Source organism: Diplotaxodon limnothrissa, linkage group LG16, assembly GCF_057381915.1.
Source record: "Diplotaxodon limnothrissa isolate DT_005_m linkage group LG16, D_limnothrissa_male_GT1.1, whole genome shotgun sequence".
Lineage (NCBI taxonomy): Eukaryota > Metazoa > Chordata > Actinopteri > Cichliformes > Cichlidae > Diplotaxodon > Diplotaxodon limnothrissa.
The window spans coordinates 1079438-1098738 of record NC_140611.1 but is presented as its reverse complement, the minus strand read 5'-3'; positions in this window follow the sequence as shown (position 1 = coordinate 1098738).

The window sequence follows — 19301 nt, the reverse complement described above, 5'->3', positions numbered from 1 at the left end:
TTTCTTCTTTTCTTCTTTCTTTCACACGCCTGGTGGGCGGTGCCACCCGATCACAAGGGCTGGCAAGGCTTTCGGAGCCTGGGGAGCGGACACCCTCACAAAGGGTGGCCAGGCGGCCCGGTCCGGGTTTTTTCTTCTTTTCTTCTTTCTTTCACACGCCTGGTGGGCGGTGCCACCCGATCACAAGGGCTGGCAAGGCTTTCGGAGCCTGGGGAGCGGACACCCGCACAAAGGGTGGCCAGGCGGCCCGGTCCGGGTTTTTTCTTCTTTTCTTCTTTCTTTCACACGCCTGGTGGGCGGTGCCACCCGATCACAAGGGCTGGCAAGGCTTTCGTAGCCTGGGGAGCGGACACCCTCACAAAGGGTGGCCAGGCGGCCCGGTCCGGGTTTTTTCTTCTTTTCTTCTTTCTTTCACACGCCTGGTGGGCGGTGCCACCCGATCACAAGGGCTGGCAAGGCTTTCGGAGCCTGGGGAGCGGACACCCTCACAAAGGGTGGCCAGGCGGCCCGGTCCGGGTTTTTTCTTCTTTTCTTCTTTCTTTCACACGCCTGGTGGGCGGTGCCACCCGATCACAAGGGCTGGCAAGGCTTTCGGAGCCTGGGGAGCGGACACCCGCACAAAGGGTGGCCAGGCGGCCCGGTCCGGGTTTTTTCTTCTTTCTTTCACACGCCTGGTGAGCGGTGCCACCCGATCACAAGGGCTGGCAAGGCTTTCGGAGCCTGGGGAGCGGACACCCGCACAAAGGGTGGCCAGGCGGCCCGGTCCGGGTCTTTTCTTCTTTTCTTCTTTCTTTCACACGCCTGGTGGGCGGTGCCACCCGATCACAAGGGCTGGCAAGGCTTTCGTAGCCTGGGGAGCGGACACCCTAACAAAGGGTGGCCAGGCGGCCCGGTCCGGGTTTTTTCTTCTTTTCTTCTTTCTTTCACACGCCTGGTGGGCGGTGCCACCCGATCACAAGAGCTGGCAAGGCTTTCGGAGCCTGGGGAGCGGACACCCGCACAAAGGGTGGCCAGGCGGCCCGGTCCGGGTTTTTTCTTCTTTTCTTCTTTCTTTCACACGCCTGGTGGGCGGTGCCACCCGATCACAAGGGCTGGCAAGGCTTTCGGAGCCTGGGGAGCGGACACCCTCACAAAGGGTGGCCAGGCGGCCCGGTCCGGGTTTTTTCTTCTTTCTTTCACACGCCTGGTGGGCGGTGCCACCCGATCACAAGGGCTGGCAAGGCTTTCGGAGCCTGGGGAGCGGACACCCGCACAAAGGGTGGCCAAGCGGCCCGGTCCGGGTTTTTTCTTCTTTTCTTCTTTCTTTCACATGCCTGGTGGGCGGTGCCACCCGATCACAAGGGCTGGCAAGGCTTTCGTAGCCTGGGGAGCGGACACCCTCACAAAGGGTGGCCAGGCGGCCCGGTCCGGGTTTTTTCTTCTTTTCTTCTTTCTTTCACACGCCTGGTGGGCGGTGCCACCCCATCACAAGGGCTGGCAAGGCTTTCGGAGCCTGGGGAGCGGACACCCTCACAAAGGGTGGCCAGGCGGCCCGGTCCGGGTTTTTTCTTCTTTTCTTCTTTCTTTCACACGCCTGGTGGGCGGTGCCACCCGATCACAAGGGCTGGCAAGGCTTTCGGAGCCTGGGGAGCGGACACCCGCACAAAGGGTGGCCAGGCGGCCCGGTCAGGGTTTTTTCTTCTTTTCTTCTTTCTTTCACACGCCTGGTGGGCGGTGCCACCCAATCACAAGGGCTGGCAAGGCTTTCGGAGCCTGGGGAGCGGACACCCTCACAAAGGGTGGCCAGGCGGCCCGGTCCGGGTTTTTTCTTCTTTCTTTCACACGCCTGGTGGGCGGTGCCACCCGATCACAAGGGCTGGCAAGGCTTTCGGAGCCTGGGGAGCGGACACCCGCACAAAGGGTGGCCAGGCGGCCCGGTCCGGGTTTTTTCTTCTTTTCTTCTTTCTTTCACACGCCTGGTGGGCGGTGCCACCCGATCACAAGGGCTGGCAAGGCTTTCGTAGCCTGGGGAGCGGACACCCTCACAAAGGGTGGCCAGGCGGCCCGGTCCGGGTTTTTTCTTCTTTTCTTCTTTCTTTCACACGCCTGGTGGGCGGTGCCACCCGATCACAAGGGCTGGCAAGGCTTTCGTAGCCTGGGGAGCGGACACCCTCACAAAGGGTGGCCAGGCGGCCCGGTCCGGGTTTTTTCTTCTTTTCTTCTTTCTTTCACACGCCTGGTGGGCGGTGCCACCCGATCACAAGGGCTGGCAAGGCTTTCGGAGCCTGGGGAGCGGACACCCTCACAAAGGGTGGCCAGGCGGCCCGGTCCGGGTTTTTTCTTCTTTTCTTCTTTCTTTCACACGCCTGGTGGGCGGTGCCACCCGATCACAAGGGCTGGCAAGGCTTTCGGAGCCTGGGGAGCGGACACCCGCACAAAGGGTGGCCAGGCGGCCCGGTCAGGGTTTTTTCTTCTTTTCTTCTTTCTTTCACACGCCTGGTGGGCGGTGCCACCCAATCACAAGGGCTGGCAAGGCTTTCGGAGCCTGGGGAGCGGACACCCTCACAAAGGGTGGCCAGGCGGCCCGGTCCGGGTTTTTTCTTCTTTCTTTCACACGCCTGGTGGGCGGTGCCACCCGATCACAAGGGCTGGCAAGGCTTTCGGAGCCTGGGGAGCGGACACCCGCACAAAGGGTGGCCAGGCGGCCCGGTCCGGGTTTTTTCTTCTTTTCTTCTTTCTTTCACACGCCTGGTGGGCGGTGCCACCCGATCACAAGGGCTGGCAAGGCTTTCGTAGCCTGGGGAGCGGACACCCTCACAAAGGGTGGCCAGGCGGCCCGGTCCGGGTTTTTTCTTCTTTTCTTCTTTCTTTCACACGCCTGGTGGGCGGTGCCACCCCATCACAAGGGCTGGCAAGGCTTTCGGAGCCTGGGGAGCGGACACCCTCACAAAGGGTGGCCAGGCGGCCCGGTCCGGGTTTTTTCTTCTTTTCTTCTTTCTTTCACACGCCTGGTGGGCGGTGCCACCCGATCACAAGGGCTGGCAAGGCTTTCGGAGCCTGGGGAGCGGACACCCTCACAAAGGGTGGCCAGGCGGCCCGGTCCGGGTTTTTTCTTCTTTTCTTCTTTCTTTCACACGCCTGGTGGGCGGTGCCACCCGATCACAAGAGCTGGCAAGGCTTTCGGAGCCTGGGGAGCGGACACCCGCACAAAGGGTGGCCAGGCGGCCCGGTCCGGGTTTTTTCTTCTTTTCTTCTTTCTTTCACACGCCTGGTGGGCGGTGCCACCCGATCACAAGGGCTGGCAAGGCTTTCGGAGCCTGGGGAGCGGACACCCTCACAAAGGGTGGCCAGGCGGCCCGGTCCGGGTTTTTTCTTCTTTCTTTCACACGCCTGGTGGGCGGTGCCACCCGATCACAAGGGCTGGCAAGGCTTTCGGAGCCTGGGGAGCGGACACCCGCACAAAGGGTGGCCAGGCGGCCCGGTCCGGGTTTTTTCTTCTTTTCTTCTTTCTTTCACATGCCTGGTGGGCGGTGCCACCCGATCACAAGGGCTGGCAAGGCTTTCGTAGCCTGGGGAGCGGACACCCTCACAAAGGGTGGCCAGGCGGCCCGGTCCGGGTTTTTTCTTCTTTTCTTCTTTCTTTCACACGCCTGGTGGGCGGTGCCACCCCATCACAAGGGCTGGCAAGGCTTTCGGAGCCTGGGGAGCGGACACCCTCACAAAGGGTGGCCAGGCGGCCCGGTCCGGGTTTTTTCTTCTTTTCTTCTTTCTTTCACACGCCTGGTGGGCGGTGCCACCCGATCACAAGGGCTGGCAAGGCTTTCGGAGCCTGGGGAGCGGACACCCGCACAAAGGGTGGCCAGGCGGCCCGGTCAGGGTTTTTTCTTCTTTTCTTCTTTCTTTCACACGCCTGGTGGGCGGTGCCACCCAATCACAAGGGCTGGCAAGGCTTTCGGAGCCTGGGGAGCGGACACCCTCACAAAGGGTGGCCAGGCGGCCCGGTCCGGGTTTTTTCTTCTTTCTTTCACACGCCTGGTGGGCGGTGCCACCCGATCACAAGGGCTGGCAAGGCTTTCGGAGCCTGGGGAGCGGACACCCGCACAAAGGGTGGCCAGGCGGCCCGGTCCGGGTTTTTTCTTCTTTTCTTCTTTCTTTCACACGCCTGGTGGGCGGTGCCACCCGATCACAAGGGCTGGCAAGGCTTTCGTAGCCTGGGGAGCGGACACCCTCGCAAAGGGTGGCCAGGCGGCCCGGTCCGGGTTTTTTCTTCTTTTCTTCTTTCTTTCACACGCCTGGTGGGCGGTGCCACCCCATCACAAGGGCTGGCAAGGCTTTCGGAGCCTGGGGAGCGGACACCCTCACAAAGGGTGGCCAGGCGGCCCGGTCCGGGTTTTTTCTTCTTTTCTTCTTTCTTTCACACGCCTGGTGGGCGGTGCCACCCGATCACAAGGGCTGGCAAGGCTTTCGGAGCCTGGGGAGCGGACACCCGCACAAAGGGTGGCCAGGCGGCCCGGTCAGGGTTTTTTCTTCTTTTCTTCTTTCTTTCACACGCCTGGTGGGCGGTGCCACCCGATCACAAGGGCTGGCAAGGCTTTCGGAGCCTGGGGAGCGGACACCCGCACAAAGGGTGGCCAGGCGGCCCGGTCCGGGTTTTTTCTTCTTTTCTTCTTTCTTTCACACGCCTGGTGGGCGGTGCCACCCGATCACAAGGGCTGGCAAGGCTTTCGGAGCCTGGGGAGCGGACACCCTCACAAAGGGTGGCCAGGCGGCCCGGTCCGGGTTTTTTCTTCTTTCTTTCACACGCCTGGTGGGCGGTGCCACCCGATCACAAGGGCTGGCAAGGCTTTCGGAGCCTGGGGAGCGGACACCCGCACAAAGGGTGGCCAGGCGGCCCGGTCCGGGTTTTTTCTTCTTTTCTTCTTTCTTTCACACGCCTGGTGGGCGGTGCCACCCGATCACAAGGGCTGGCAAGGCTTTCGGAGCCTGGGGAGCGGACACCCTCACAAAGGGTGGCCAGGCGGCCCGGTCCGGGTTTTTTCTTCTTTTCTTCTTTCTTTCACACGCCTGGTGGGCGGTGCCACCCGATCACAAGGGCTGGCAAGGCTTTCGGAGCCTGGGGAGCGGACACCCGCACAAAGGGTGGCCAGGCGGCCCGGTCCGGGTTTTTTCTTCTTTTCTTCTTTCTTTCACACGCCTGGTGGGCGGTGCCACCCGATCACAAGGGCTGGCAAGGCTTTCGTAGCCTGGGGAGCGGACACCCTCACAAAGGGTGGCCAGGCGGCCCGGTCCGGGTTTTTTCTTCTTTTCTTCTTTCTTTCACACGCCTGGTGGGCGGTGCCACCCGATCACAAGGGCTGGCAAGGCTTTCGGAGCCTGGGGAGCGGACACCCTCACAAAGGGTGGCCAGGCGGCCCGGTCCGGGTTTTTTCTTCTTTTCTTCTTTCTTTCACACGCCTGGTGGGCGGTGCCACCCGATCACAAGGGCTGGCAAGGCTTTCGGAGCCTGGGGAGCGGACACCCGCACAAAGGGTGGCCAGGCGGCCCGGTCCGGGTTTTTTCTTCTTTCTTTCACACGCCTGGTGAGCGGTGCCACCCGATCACAAGGGCTGGCAAGGCTTTCGGAGCCTGGGGAGCGGACACCCGCACAAAGGGTGGCCAGGCGGCCCGGTCCGGGTCTTTTCTTCTTTTCTTCTTTCTTTCACACGCCTGGTGGGCGGTGCCACCCGATCACAAGGGCTGGCAAGGCTTTCGTAGCCTGGGGAGCGGACACCCTAACAAAGGGTGGCCAGGCGGCCCGGTCCGGGTTTTTTCTTCTTTTCTTCTTTCTTTCACACGCCTGGTGGGCGGTGCCACCCGATCACAAGAGCTGGCAAGGCTTTCGGAGCCTGGGGAGCGGACACCCGCACAAAGGGTGGCCAGGCGGCCCGGTCCGGGTTTTTTCTTCTTTTCTTCTTTCTTTCACACGCCTGGTGGGCGGTGCCACCCGATCACAAGGGCTGGCAAGGCTTTCGGAGCCTGGGGAGCGGACACCCTCACAAAGGGTGGCCAGGCGGCCCGGTCCGGGTTTTTTCTTCTTTCTTTCACACGCCTGGTGGGCGGTGCCACCCGATCACAAGGGCTGGCAAGGCTTTCGGAGCCTGGGGAGCGGACACCCGCACAAAGGGTGGCCAAGCGGCCCGGTCCGGGTTTTTTCTTCTTTTCTTCTTTCTTTCACATGCCTGGTGGGCGGTGCCACCCGATCACAAGGGCTGGCAAGGCTTTCGTAGCCTGGGGAGCGGACACCCTCACAAAGGGTGGCCAGGCGGCCCGGTCCGGGTTTTTTCTTCTTTTCTTCTTTCTTTCACACGCCTGGTGGGCGGTGCCACCCCATCACAAGGGCTGGCAAGGCTTTCGGAGCCTGGGGAGCGGACACCCTCACAAAGGGTGGCCAGGCGGCCCGGTCCGGGTTTTTTCTTCTTTTCTTCTTTCTTTCACACGCCTGGTGGGCGGTGCCACCCGATCACAAGGGCTGGCAAGGCTTTCGGAGCCTGGGGAGCGGACACCCGCACAAAGGGTGGCCAGGCGGCCCGGTCAGGGTTTTTTCTTCTTTTCTTCTTTCTTTCACACGCCTGGTGGGCGGTGCCACCCAATCACAAGGGCTGGCAAGGCTTTCGGAGCCTGGGGAGCGGACACCCTCACAAAGGGTGGCCAGGCGGCCCGGTCCGGGTTTTTTCTTCTTTCTTTCACACGCCTGGTGGGCGGTGCCACCCGATCACAAGGGCTGGCAAGGCTTTCGGAGCCTGGGGAGCGGACACCCGCACAAAGGGTGGCCAGGCGGCCCGGTCCGGGTTTTTTCTTCTTTTCTTCTTTCTTTCACACGCCTGGTGGGCGGTGCCACCCGATCACAAGGGCTGGCAAGGCTTTCGTAGCCTGGGGAGCGGACACCCTCACAAAGGGTGGCCAGGCGGCCCGGTCCGGGTTTTTTCTTCTTTTCTTCTTTCTTTCACACGCCTGGTGGGCGGTGCCACCCGATCACAAGGGCTGGCAAGGCTTTCGTAGCCTGGGGAGCGGACACCCTCACAAAGGGTGGCCAGGCGGCCCGGTCCGGGTTTTTTCTTCTTTTCTTCTTTCTTTCACACGCCTGGTGGGCGGTGCCACCCGATCACAAGGGCTGGCAAGGCTTTCGGAGCCTGGGGAGCGGACACCCTCACAAAGGGTGGCCAGGCGGCCCGGTCCGGGTTTTTTCTTCTTTTCTTCTTTCTTTCACACGCCTGGTGGGCGGTGCCACCCGATCACAAGGGCTGGCAAGGCTTTCGGAGCCTGGGGAGCGGACACCCGCACAAAGGGTGGCCAGGCGGCCCGGTCAGGGTTTTTTCTTCTTTTCTTCTTTCTTTCACACGCCTGGTGGGCGGTGCCACCCAATCACAAGGGCTGGCAAGGCTTTCGGAGCCTGGGGAGCGGACACCCTCACAAAGGGTGGCCAGGCGGCCCGGTCCGGGTTTTTTCTTCTTTCTTTCACACGCCTGGTGGGCGGTGCCACCCGATCACAAGGGCTGGCAAGGCTTTCGGAGCCTGGGGAGCGGACACCCGCACAAAGGGTGGCCAGGCGGCCCGGTCCGGGTTTTTTCTTCTTTTCTTCTTTCTTTCACACGCCTGGTGGGCGGTGCCACCCGATCACAAGGGCTGGCAAGGCTTTCGTAGCCTGGGGAGCGGACACCCTCACAAAGGGTGGCCAGGCGGCCCGGTCCGGGTTTTTTCTTCTTTTCTTCTTTCTTTCACACGCCTGGTGGGCGGTGCCACCCCATCACAAGGGCTGGCAAGGCTTTCGGAGCCTGGGGAGCGGACACCCTCACAAAGGGTGGCCAGGCGGCCCGGTCCGGGTTTTTTCTTCTTTTCTTCTTTCTTTCACACGCCTGGTGGGCGGTGCCACCCGATCACAAGGGCTGGCAAGGCTTTCGGAGCCTGGGGAGCGGACACCCTCACAAAGGGTGGCCAGGCGGCCCGGTCCGGGTTTTTTCTTCTTTCTTTCACACGCCTGGTGGGCGGTGCCACCCGATCACAAGGGCTGGCAAGGCTTTCGTAGCCTGGGGAGCGGACACCCTCACAAAGGGTGGCCAGGCGGCCCGGTCCGGGTTTTTTCTTCTTTTCTTCTTTCTTTCACACGCCTGGTGGGCGGTGCCACCCGATCACAAGGGCTGGCAAGGCTTTCGGAGCCTGGGGAGCGGACACCCTCACAAAGGGTGGCCAGGCGGCCCGGTCCGGGTTTTTTCTTCTTTTCTTCTTTCTTTCACACGCCTGGTGGGCGGTGCCACCCGATCACAAGGGCTGGCAAGGCTTTCGGAGCCTGGGGAGCGGACACCCGCACAAAGGGTGGCCAGGCGGCCCGGTCCGGGTTTTTTCTTCTTTTCTTCTTTCTTTCACACGCCTGGTGGGCGGTGCCACCCCATCACAAGGGCTGGCAAGGCTTTCGGAGCCTGGGGAGCGGACACCCGCACAAAGGGTGGCCAAGCGGCCCGGTCCGGGTTTTTTCTTCTTTTCTTCTTTCTTTCACATGCCTGGTGGGCGGTGCCACCCGATCACAAGGGCTGGCAAGGCTTTCGTAGCCTGGGGAGCGGACACCCTCACAAAGGGTGGCCAGGCGGCCCGGTCCGGGTTTTTTCTTCTTTTCTTCTTTCTTTCACACGCCTGGTGGGCGGTGCCACCCCATCACAAGGGCTGGCAAGGCTTTCGGAGCCTGGGGAGCGGACACCCTCACAAAGGGTGGCCAGGCGGCCCGGTCCGGGTTTTTTCTTCTTTTCTTCTTTCTTTCACACGCCTGGTGGGCGGTGCCACCCGATCACAAGGGCTGGCAAGGCTTTCGGAGCCTGGGGAGCGGACACCCGCACAAAGGGTGGCCAGGCGGCCCGGTCAGGGTTTTTTCTTCTTTTCTTCTTTCTTTCACACGCCTGGTGGGCGGTGCCACCCAATCACAAGGGCTGGCAAGGCTTTCGGAGCCTGGGGAGCGGACACCCTCACAAAGGGTGGCCAGGCGGCCCGGTCCGGGTTTTTTCTTCTTTCTTTCACACGCCTGGTGGGCGGTGCCACCCGATCACAAGGGCTGGCAAGGCTTTCGGAGCCTGGGGAGCGGACACCCGCACAAAGGGTGGCCAGGCGGCCCGGTCCGGGTTTTTTCTTCTTTTCTTCTTTCTTTCACACGCCTGGTGGGCGGTGCCACCCGATCACAAGGGCTGGCAAGGCTTTCGTAGCCTGGGGAGCGGACACCCTCACAAAGGGTGGCCAGGCGGCCCGGTCCGGGTTTTTTCTTCTTTTCTTCTTTCTTTCACACGCCTGGTGGGCGGTGCCACCCCATCACAAGGGCTGGCAAGGCTTTCGGAGCCTGGGGAGCGGACACCCTCACAAAGGGTGGCCAGGCGGCCCGGTCCGGGTTTTTTCTTCTTTTCTTCTTTCTTTCACACGCCTGGTGGGCGGTGCCACCCGATCACAAGGGCTGGCAAGGCTTTCGGAGCCTGGGGAGCGGACACCCTCACAAAGGGTGGCCAGGCGGCCCGGTCCGGGTTTTTTCTTCTTTCTTTCACACGCCTGGTGGGCGGTGCCACCCGATCACAAGGGCTGGCAAGGCTTTCGTAGCCTGGGGAGCGGACACCCTCACAAAGGGTGGCCAGGCGGCCCGGTCCGGGTTTTTTCTTCTTTTCTTCTTTCTTTCACACGCCTGGTGGGCGGTGCCACCCGATCACAAGGGCTGGCAAGGCTTTCGGAGCCTGGGGAGCGGACACCCTCACAAAGGGTGGCCAGGCGGCCCGGTCCGGGTTTTTTCTTCTTTTCTTCTTTCTTTCACACGCCTGGTGGGCGGTGCCACCCGATCACAAGGGCTGGCAAGGCTTTCGGAGCCTGGGGAGCGGACACCCGCACAAAGGGTGGCCAGGCGGCCCGGTCCGGGTTTTTTCTTCTTTTCTTCTTTCTTTCACACGCCTGGTGGGCGGTGCCACCCCATCACAAGGGCTGGCAAGGCTTTCGGAGCCTGGGGAGCGGACACCCGCACAAAGGGTGGCCAGGCGGCCCGGTCCGGGTTTTTTCTTCTTTTCTTCTTTCTTTCACACGCCTGGTGGGCGGTGCCACCCGATCACAAGGGCTGGCAAGGCTTTCGTAGCCTGGGGAGCGGACACCCTCACAAAGGGTGGCCAGGCGGCCCGGTCCGGGTTTTTTCTTCTTTTCTTCTTTCTTTCACACGCCTGGTGGGCGGTGCCACCCGATCACAAGGGCTGGCAAGGCTTTCGGAGCCTGGGGAGCGGACACCCTCACAAAGGGTGGCCAGGCGGCCCGGTCCGGGTTTTTTCTTCTTTTCTTCTTTCTTTCACACGCCTGGTGGGCGGTGCCACCCGATCACAAGGGCTGGCAAGGCTTTCGGAGCCTGGGGAGCGGACACCCGCACAAAGGGTGGCCAGGCGGCCCGGTCCGGGTTTTTTCTTCTTTTCTTCTTTCTTTCACACGCCTGGTGGGCGGTGCCACCCGATCACAAGGGCTGGCAAGGCCTTCGTAGCCTGGGGAGCGGACACCCTCACAAAGGGTGGCCAGGCGGCCCGGTCTGGGTTTTTTCTTCTTTTCTTCTTTCTTTCACACGCCTGGTGGGCGGTGCCACCCGATCACAAGGGCTGGCAAGGCTTTCGGAGCCTGGGGAGCGGACACCCTCACAAAGGGTGGCCAGGCGGCCCGGTCCGGGTTTTTTCTTCTTTTCTTCTTTCTTTCACACGCCTGGTGGGCGGTGCCACCCCATCACAAGGGCTGGCAAGGCTTTCGGAGCCTGGGGAGCGGACACCCGCACAAAGGGTGGCCAGGCGGCCCGGTCCGGGTTTTTTCTTCTTTTCTTCTTTCTTTCACACGCCTGGTGGGCGGTGCCACCCGATCACAAGAGCTGGCAAGGCTTTCGGAGCCTGGGGAGCGGACACCCTCACAAAGGGTGGCCAGGCGGCCCGATCCGGGTTTTTTCTTCTTTTCTTCTTTCTTTCACACGCCTGGTGGGCGGTGCCACCCGATCACAAGGGCTGGCAAGGCTTTCGGAGCCTGGGGAGCGGACACCCGCACAAAGGGTGGCCAGGCGGCCCGGTCCGGGTTTTTTCTTCTTTTCTTCTTTCTTTCACACGCCTGGTGGGCGGTGCCACCCCATCACAAGGGCTGGCAAGGCTTTCGGAGCCTGGGGAGCGGACACCCGCACAAAGGGTGGCCAGGCGGCCCGGTCCGGGTTTTTTCTTCTTTTCTTCTTTCTTTCACACGCCTGGTGGGCGGTGCCACCCGATCACAAGGGCTGGCAAGGCTTTCGTAGCCTGGGGAGCGGACACCCTCACAAAGGGTGGCCAGGCGGCCCGGTCCGGGTTTTTTCTTCTTTTCTTCTTTCTTTCACACGCCTGGTGGGCGGTGCCACCCGATCACAAGGGCTGGCAAGGCTTTCGGAGCCTGGGGAGCGGACACCCTCACAAAGGGTGGCCAGGCGGCCCGGTCCGGGTTTTTTCTTCTTTTCTTCTTTCTTTCACACGCCTGGTGGGCGGTGCCACCCGATCACAAGGGCTGGCAAGGCTTTCGGAGCCTGGGGAGCGGACACCCGCACAAAGGGTGGCCAGGCGGCCCGGTCCGGGTTTTTTCTTCTTTTCTTCTTTCTTTCACACGCCTGGTGGGCGGTGCCACCCGATCACAAGGGCTGGCAAGGCCTTCGTAGCCTGGGGAGCGGACACCCTCACAAAGGGTGGCCAGGCGGCCCGGTCTGGGTTTTTTCTTCTTTTCTTCTTTCTTTCACACGCCTGGTGGGCGGTGCCACCCGATCACAAGGGCTGGCAAGGCTTTCGGAGCCTGGGGAGCGGACACCCTCACAAAGGGTGGCCAGGCGGCCCGGTCCGGGTTTTTTCTTCTTTTCTTCTTTCTTTCACACGCCTGGTGGGCGGTGCCACCCCATCACAAGGGCTGGCAAGGCTTTCGGAGCCTGGGGAGCGGACACCCGCACAAAGGGTGGCCAGGCGGCCCGGTCCGGGTTTTTTCTTCTTTTCTTCTTTCTTTCACACGCCTGGTGGGCGGTGCCACCCGATCACAAGAGCTGGCAAGGCTTTCGGAGCCTGGGGAGCGGACACCCTCACAAAGGGTGGCCAGGCGGCCCGATCCGGGTTTTTTCTTCTTTTCTTCTTTCTTTCACACGCCTGGTGGGCGGTGCCACCCGATCACAAGGGCTGGCAAGGCTTTCGGAGCCTGGGGAGCGGACACCCTCACAAAGGGTGGCCAGGCGGCCCGGTCCGGGTTTTTTCTTCTTTTCTTCTTTCTTTCACACGCCTGGTGGGCGGTGCCACCCGATCACAAGGGCTGGCAAGGCTTTCGGAGCCTGGGGAGCGGACACCCACACAAAGGGTGGCCAGGCGGCCCGGTCCGGGTTTTTTCTTCTTTTCTTCTTTCTTTCACACGCCTGGTGGGCGGTGCCACCCGATCACAAGGGCTGGCAAGGCTTTCGGAGCCTGGGGAGCGGACACCCGCACAAAGGGTGGCCAGGCGGCCCGGTCCGGGTTTTTTCTTCTTTTCTTCTTTCTTTCACACGCCTGGTGGGCGGTGCCACCCGATCACAAGGGCTGGCAAGGCTTTCGTAGCCTGGGGAGCGGACATCCTCACAAAGGGTGGCCAGGCGGCCCGGTCCGGGTTTTTTCTTCTTTTCTTCTTTCTTTCACACGCCTGGTGGGCGGTGCCACCCGATCACAAGGGCTGGCAAGGCTTTCGGAGCCTGGGGAGCGGACACCCGCACAAAGGGTGGCCAGGCGGCCCGGTCCGGGTTTTTTCTTCTTTTCTTCTTTCTTTCACACGCCTGGTGGGCGGTGCCACCCGATCACAAGGGCTGGCAAGGCTTTCGGAGCCTGGGGAGCGGACACCCACACAAAGGGTGGCCAGGCGGCCCGGTCCGGGTTTTTTCTTCTTTTCTTCTTTCTTTCACACGCCTGGTGGGCGGTGCCACCCGATCACAAGGGCTGGCAAGGCTTTCGGAGCCTGGGGAGCGGACACCCTCACAAAGGGTGGCCAGGCGGCCCGGTCCGGGTTTTTTCTTCTTTTCTTCTTTCTTTCACACGCCTGGTGGGCGGTGCCACCCCATCACAAGGGCTGGCAAGGCTTTCGGAGCCTGGGGAGCGGACACCCGCACAAAGGGTGGCCAGGCGGCCCGGTCCGGGTTTTTTCTTCTTTTCTTCTTTCTTTCACACGCCTGGTGGGCGGTGCCACCCGATCACAAGAGCTGGCAAGGCTTTCGGAGCCTGGGGAGCGGACACCCTCACAAAGGGTGGCCAGGCGGCCCGATCCGGGTTTTTTCTTCTTTTCTTCTTTCTTTCACACGCCTGGTGGGCGGTGCCACCCGATCACAAGGGCTGGCAAGGCTTTCGGAGCCTGGGGAGCGGACACCCGCACAAAGGGTGGCCAGGCGGCCCGGTCCGGGTTTTTTCTTCTTTTCTTCTTTCTTTCACACGCCTGGTGGGCGGTGCCACCCCATCACAAGGGCTGGCAAGGCTTTCGGAGCCTGGGGAGCGGACACCCGCACAAAGGGTGGCCAGGCGGCCCGGTCCGGGTTTTTTCTTCTTTTCTTCTTTCTTTCACACGCCTGGTGGGCGGTGCCACCCGATCACAAGGGCTGGCAAGGCTTTCGTAGCCTGGGGAGCGGACACCCTCACAAAGGGTGGCCAGGCGGCCCGGTCCGGGTTTTTTCTTCTTTTCTTCTTTCTTTCACACGCCTGGTGGGCGGTGCCACCCGATCACAAGGGCTGGCAAGGCTTTCGGAGCCTGGGGAGCGGACACCCTCACAAAGGGTGGCCAGGCGGCCCGGTCCGGGTTTTTTCTTCTTTTCTTCTTTCTTTCACACGCCTGGTGGGCGGTGCCACCCGATCACAAGGGCTGGCAAGGCTTTCGGAGCCTGGGGAGCGGACACCCGCACAAAGGGTGGCCAGGCGGCCCGGTCCGGGTTTTTTCTTCTTTTCTTCTTTCTTTCACACGCCTGGTGGGCGGTGCCACCCGATCACAAGGGCTGGCAAGGCCTTCGTAGCCTGGGGAGCGGACACCCTCACAAAGGGTGGCCAGGCGGCCCGGTCTGGGTTTTTTCTTCTTTTCTTCTTTCTTTCACACGCCTGGTGGGCGGTGCCACCCGATCACAAGGGCTGGCAAGGCTTTCGGAGCCTGGGGAGCGGACACCCTCACAAAGGGTGGCCAGGCGGCCCGGTCCGGGTTTTTTCTTCTTTTCTTCTTTCTTTCACACGCCTGGTGGGCGGTGCCACCCCATCACAAGGGCTGGCAAGGCTTTCGGAGCCTGGGGAGCGGACACCCGCACAAAGGGTGGCCAGGCGGCCCGGTCCGGGTTTTTTCTTCTTTTCTTCTTTCTTTCACACGCCTGGTGGGCGGTGCCACCCGATCACAAGAGCTGGCAAGGCTTTCGGAGCCTGGGGAGCGGACACCCTCACAAAGGGTGGCCAGGCGGCCCGATCCGGGTTTTTTCTTCTTTTCTTCTTTCTTTCACACGCCTGGTGGGCGGTGCCACCCGATCACAAGGGCTGGCAAGGCTTTCGGAGCCTGGGGAGCGGACACCCTCACAAAGGGTGGCCAGGCGGCCCGGTCCGGGTTTTTTCTTCTTTTCTTCTTTCTTTCACACGCCTGGTGGGCGGTGCCACCCGATCACAAGGGCTGGCAAGGCTTTCGGAGCCTGGGGAGCGGACACCCACACAAAGGGTGGCCAGGCGGCCCGGTCCGGGTTTTTTCTTCTTTTCTTCTTTCTTTCACACGCCTGGTGGGCGGTGCCACCCGATCACAAGGGCTGGCAAGGCTTTCGGAGCCTGGGGAGCGGACACCCGCACAAAGGGTGGCCAGGCGGCCCGGTCCGGGTTTTTTCTTCTTTTCTTCTTTCTTTCACACGCCTGGTGGGCGGTGCCACCCGATCACAAGGGCTGGCAAGGCTTTCGTAGCCTGGGGAGCGGACATCCTCACAAAGGGTGGCCAGGCGGCCCGGTCCGGGTTTTTTCTTCTTTTCTTCTTTCTTTCACACGCCTGGTGGGCGGTGCCACCCGATCACAAGGGCTGGCAAGGCTTTCGGAGCCTGGGGAGCGGACACCCGCACAAAGGGTGGCCAGGCGGCCCGGTCCGGGTTTTTTCTTCTTTTCTTCTTTCTTTCACACGCCTGGTGGGCGGTGCCACCCGATCACAAGGGCTGGCAAGGCTTTCGGAGCCTGGGGAGCGGACACCCACACAAAGGGTGGCCAGGCGGCCCGGTCCGGGTTTTTTCTTCTTTTCTTCTTTCTTTCACACGCCTGGTGGGCGGTGCCACCCGATCACAAGGGCTGGCAAGGCTTTCGGAGCCTGGGGAGCGGACACCCTCACAAAGGGTGGCCAGGCGGCCCGGTCCGGGTTTTTTCTTCTTTTCTTCTTTCTTTCACACGCCTGGTGGGCGGTGCCACCCCATCACAAGGGCTGGCAAGGCTTTCGGAGCCTGGGGAGCGGACACCCGCACAAAGGGTGGCCAGGCGGCCCGGTCCGGGTTTTTTCTTCTTTTCTTCTTTCTTTCACACGCCTGGTGGGCGGTGCCACCCGATCACAAGAGCTGGCAAGGCTTTCGGAGCCTGGGGAGCGGACACCCTCACAAAGGGTGGCCAGGCGGCCCGGTCCGGGTTTTTTCTTCTTTTCTTCTTTCTTTCACACGCCTGGTGGGCGGTGCCACCCGATCACAAGGGCTGGCAAGGCTTTCGGAGCCTGGGGAGCGGACACCCTCACAAAGGGTGGCCAGGCGGCCCGGTCCGGGTTTTTTCTTCTTTTCTTCTTTCTTTCACACGCCTGGTGGGCGGTGCCACCCGATCACAAGGGCTGGCAAGGCTTTCGGAGCCTGGGGAGCGGACACCCACACAAAGGGTGGCCAGGCGGCCCGGTCCGGGTTTTTTCTTCTTTTCTTCTTTCTTTCACACGCCTGGTGGGCGGTGCCACCCGATCACAAGGGCTGGCAAGGCTTTCGGAGCCTGGGGAGCGGACACCCGCACAAAGGGTGGCCAGGCGGCCCGGTCCGGGTTTTTTCTTCTTTTCTTCTTTCTTTCACACGCCTGGTGGGCGGTGCCACCCGATCACAAGGGCTGGCAAGGCTTTCGTAGCCTGGGGAGCGGACATCCTCACAAAGGGTGGCCAGGCGGCCCGGTCCGGGTTTTTTCTTCTTTTCTTCTTTCTTTCACACGCCTGGTGGGCGGTGCCACCCGATCACAAGGGCTGGCAAGGCTTTCGGAGCCTGGGGAGCGGACACCCGCACAAAGGGTGGCCAGGCGGCCCGGTCCGGGTTTTTTCTTCTTTTCTTCTTTCTTTCACACGTCTGGTGGGCGGTGCCACCCGATCACAAGGGCTGGCAAGGCTTTCGGAGCCTGGGGAGCGGACACCCACACAAAGGGTGGCCAGGCGGCCCGGTCCGGGTTTTTTCTTCTTTTCTTCTTTCTTTCACACGCCTGGTGGGCGGTGCCACCCGATCACAAGGGCTGGCAAGGCTTTCGGAGCCTGGGGAGCGGACACCCGCACAAAGGGTGGCCAGGCGGCCCGGTCCGGGTTTTTTCTTCTTTTCTTCTTTCTTTCACACGCCTGGTGGGCGGTGCCACCCGATCACAAGGGCTGGCAAGGCTTTCGTAGCCTGGGGAGCGGACACCCTCACAAAGGGTGGCCAGGCGGCCCGGTCCGGGTTTTTTCTTCTTTTCTTCTTTCTTTCACACGCCTGGTGGGCGGTGCCACCCGATCACAAGGGCTGGCAAGGCTTTCGGAGCCTGGGGAGCGGACACCCTCACAAAGGGTGGCCAGGCGGCCCGGTCCGGGTTTTTTCTTCTTTTCTTCTTTCTTTCACACGCCTGGTGGGCGGTGCCACCCGATCACAAGGGCTGGCAAGGCTTTCGGAGCCTGGGGAGCGGACACCCACACAAAGGGTGGCCAGGCGGCCCGGTCCGGGTTTTTTCTTCTTTTCTTCTTTCTTTCACACGCCTGGTGGGCGGTGCCACCCGATCACAAGGGCTGGCAAGGCTTTCGGAGCCTGGGGAGCGGACACCCGCACAAAGGGTGGCCAGGCGGCCCGGTCCGGGTTTTTTCTTCTTTTCTTCTTTCTTTCACACGCCTGGTGGGCGGTGCCACCCGATCACAAGGGCTGGCAAGGCTTTCGTAGCCTGGGGAGCGGACATCCTCACAAAGGGTGGCCAGGCGGCCCGGTCCGGGTTTTTTCTTCTTTTCTTCTTTCTTTCACACGCCTGGTGGGCGGTGCCACCCGATCACAAGGGCTGGCAAGGCTTTCGGAGCCTGGGGAGCGGACACCCGCACAAAGGGTGGCCAGGCGGCCCGGTCCGGGTTTTTTCTTCTTTTCTTCTTTCTTTCACACGTCTGGTGGGCGGTGCCACCCGATCACAAGGGCTGGCAAGGCTTTCGGAGCCTGGGGAGCGGACACCCACACAAAGGGTGGCCAGGCGGCCCGGTCCGGGTTTTTTCTTCTTTTCTTCTTTCTTTCACACGCCTGGTGGGCGGTGCCACCCGATCACAAGGGCTGGCAAGGCTTTCGGAGCCTGGGGAGCGGACACCCGCACAAAGGGTGGCCAGGCGGCCCGGTCCGGGTTTTTTCTTCTTTTCTTCTTTCTTTCACACGCCTGGTGGGCGGTGCCACCCGATCACAAGGGCTGGCAAGGCTTTCGTAGCCTGGGGAGCGGACACCCTCACAAAGGGTGGCCAGGCGGCCCGGTCCGGGTTTTTTCTTCTTTTCTTCTTTCTTTCACACGCCTGGTGGGCGGTGCCACCCGATCACAAGGGCTGGCAAGGCTTTCGGAGCCTGGGGAGCGGACACCCTCACAAAGGGTGGCCAGGCGGCCCGGTCCGGGTTTTTTCTTCTTTTCTTCTTTCTTTCACACGCCTGGTGGGCGGTGCCACCCGATCACAAGGGCTGGCAAGGCTTTCGGAGCCTGGGGAGCGGACACCCACACAAAGGGTGGCCAGGCGGCCCGGTCCGGGTTTTTTCTTCTTTTCTTCTTTCTTTCACACGCCTGGTGGGCGGTGCCACCCGATCACAAGGGCTGGCAAGGCTTTCGGAGCCTGGGGAGCGGACACCCGCACAAAGGGTGGCCAGGCGGCCCGGTCCGGGTTTTTTCTTCTTTTCTTCTTTCTTTCACACGCCTGGTGGGCGGTGCCACCCGATCACAAGGGCTGGCAAGGCTTTCGTAGCCTGGGGAGCGGACATCCTCACAAAGGGTGGCCAGGCGGCCCGGTCCGGGTTTTTTCTTCTTTTCTTCTTTCTTTCACACGCCTGGTGGGCGGTGCCACCCGATCACAAGGGCTGGCAAGGCTTTCGGAGCCTGGGGAGCGGACACCCGCACAAAGGGTGGCCAGGCGGCCCGGTCCGGGTTTTTTCTTCTTTTCTTCTTTCTTTCACACGCCTGGTGGGCGGTGCCACCCGATCACAAGGGCTGGCAAGGCTTTCGGAGCCTGGGGAGCGGACACCCGCACAAAGGGTGGCCAGGCGGCCCGGTCCGGGTTTTTTCTTCTTTTCTTCTTTCTTTCACACGCCTGGTGGGCGGTGCCACCCGATCACAAGGGCTGGCAAGGCTTTCGGAGCCTGGGGAGCGGACACCCGCACAAAGGGTGGCCAGGCGGCCCGGTCCGGGTTTTTTCTTCTTTTCTTCTTTCTTTCACACGCCTGGTGGGCGGTGCCACCCGATCACAAGGGCTGGCAAGGCTTTCGGAGCCTGGGGAGCGGACACCCTCACAAAGGGTGGCCAGGCGGCCCGGTCCGGGTTTTTTCTTCTTTTCTTCTTTCTTTCACACGCCTGGTGGGCGGTGCCACCCGATCACAAGGGCTGGCAAGGCTTTCGGAGCCTGGGGAGCGGACACCCTCACAAAGGGTGGCCAGGCGGCCCGGTCCGGGTTTTTTCTTCTTTTCTTCTTTCTTTCACACGCCTGGTGGGCGGTGCCACCCGATCACAAGGGCTGGCAAGGCTTTCGGAGCCTGGGGAGCGGACACCCTCACAAAGGGTGGCCAGGCGGCCCGGTCCGGGTTTTTTCTTCTTTTCTTCTTTCTTTCACACGCCTGGTGGGCGGTGCCACCCGATCACAAGGGCTGGCAAGGCTTTCGGAGCCTGGGGAGCGGACACCCGCACAAAGGGTGGCCAGGCGGCCCGGTCCGGGTTTTTTCTTCTATTCTTCTTTCTTTCACACGCCTGGTGGGCGGTGCCACCCCATCACAAGGGCTGGCAAGGCTTTCGGAGCCTGGGGAGCGGACACCCGCACAAAGGGTGGCCAGGCGGCCCGGTCCGGGTTTTTTCTTCTTTTCTTCTTTCTTTCACACGCCTGGTGGGCGGTGC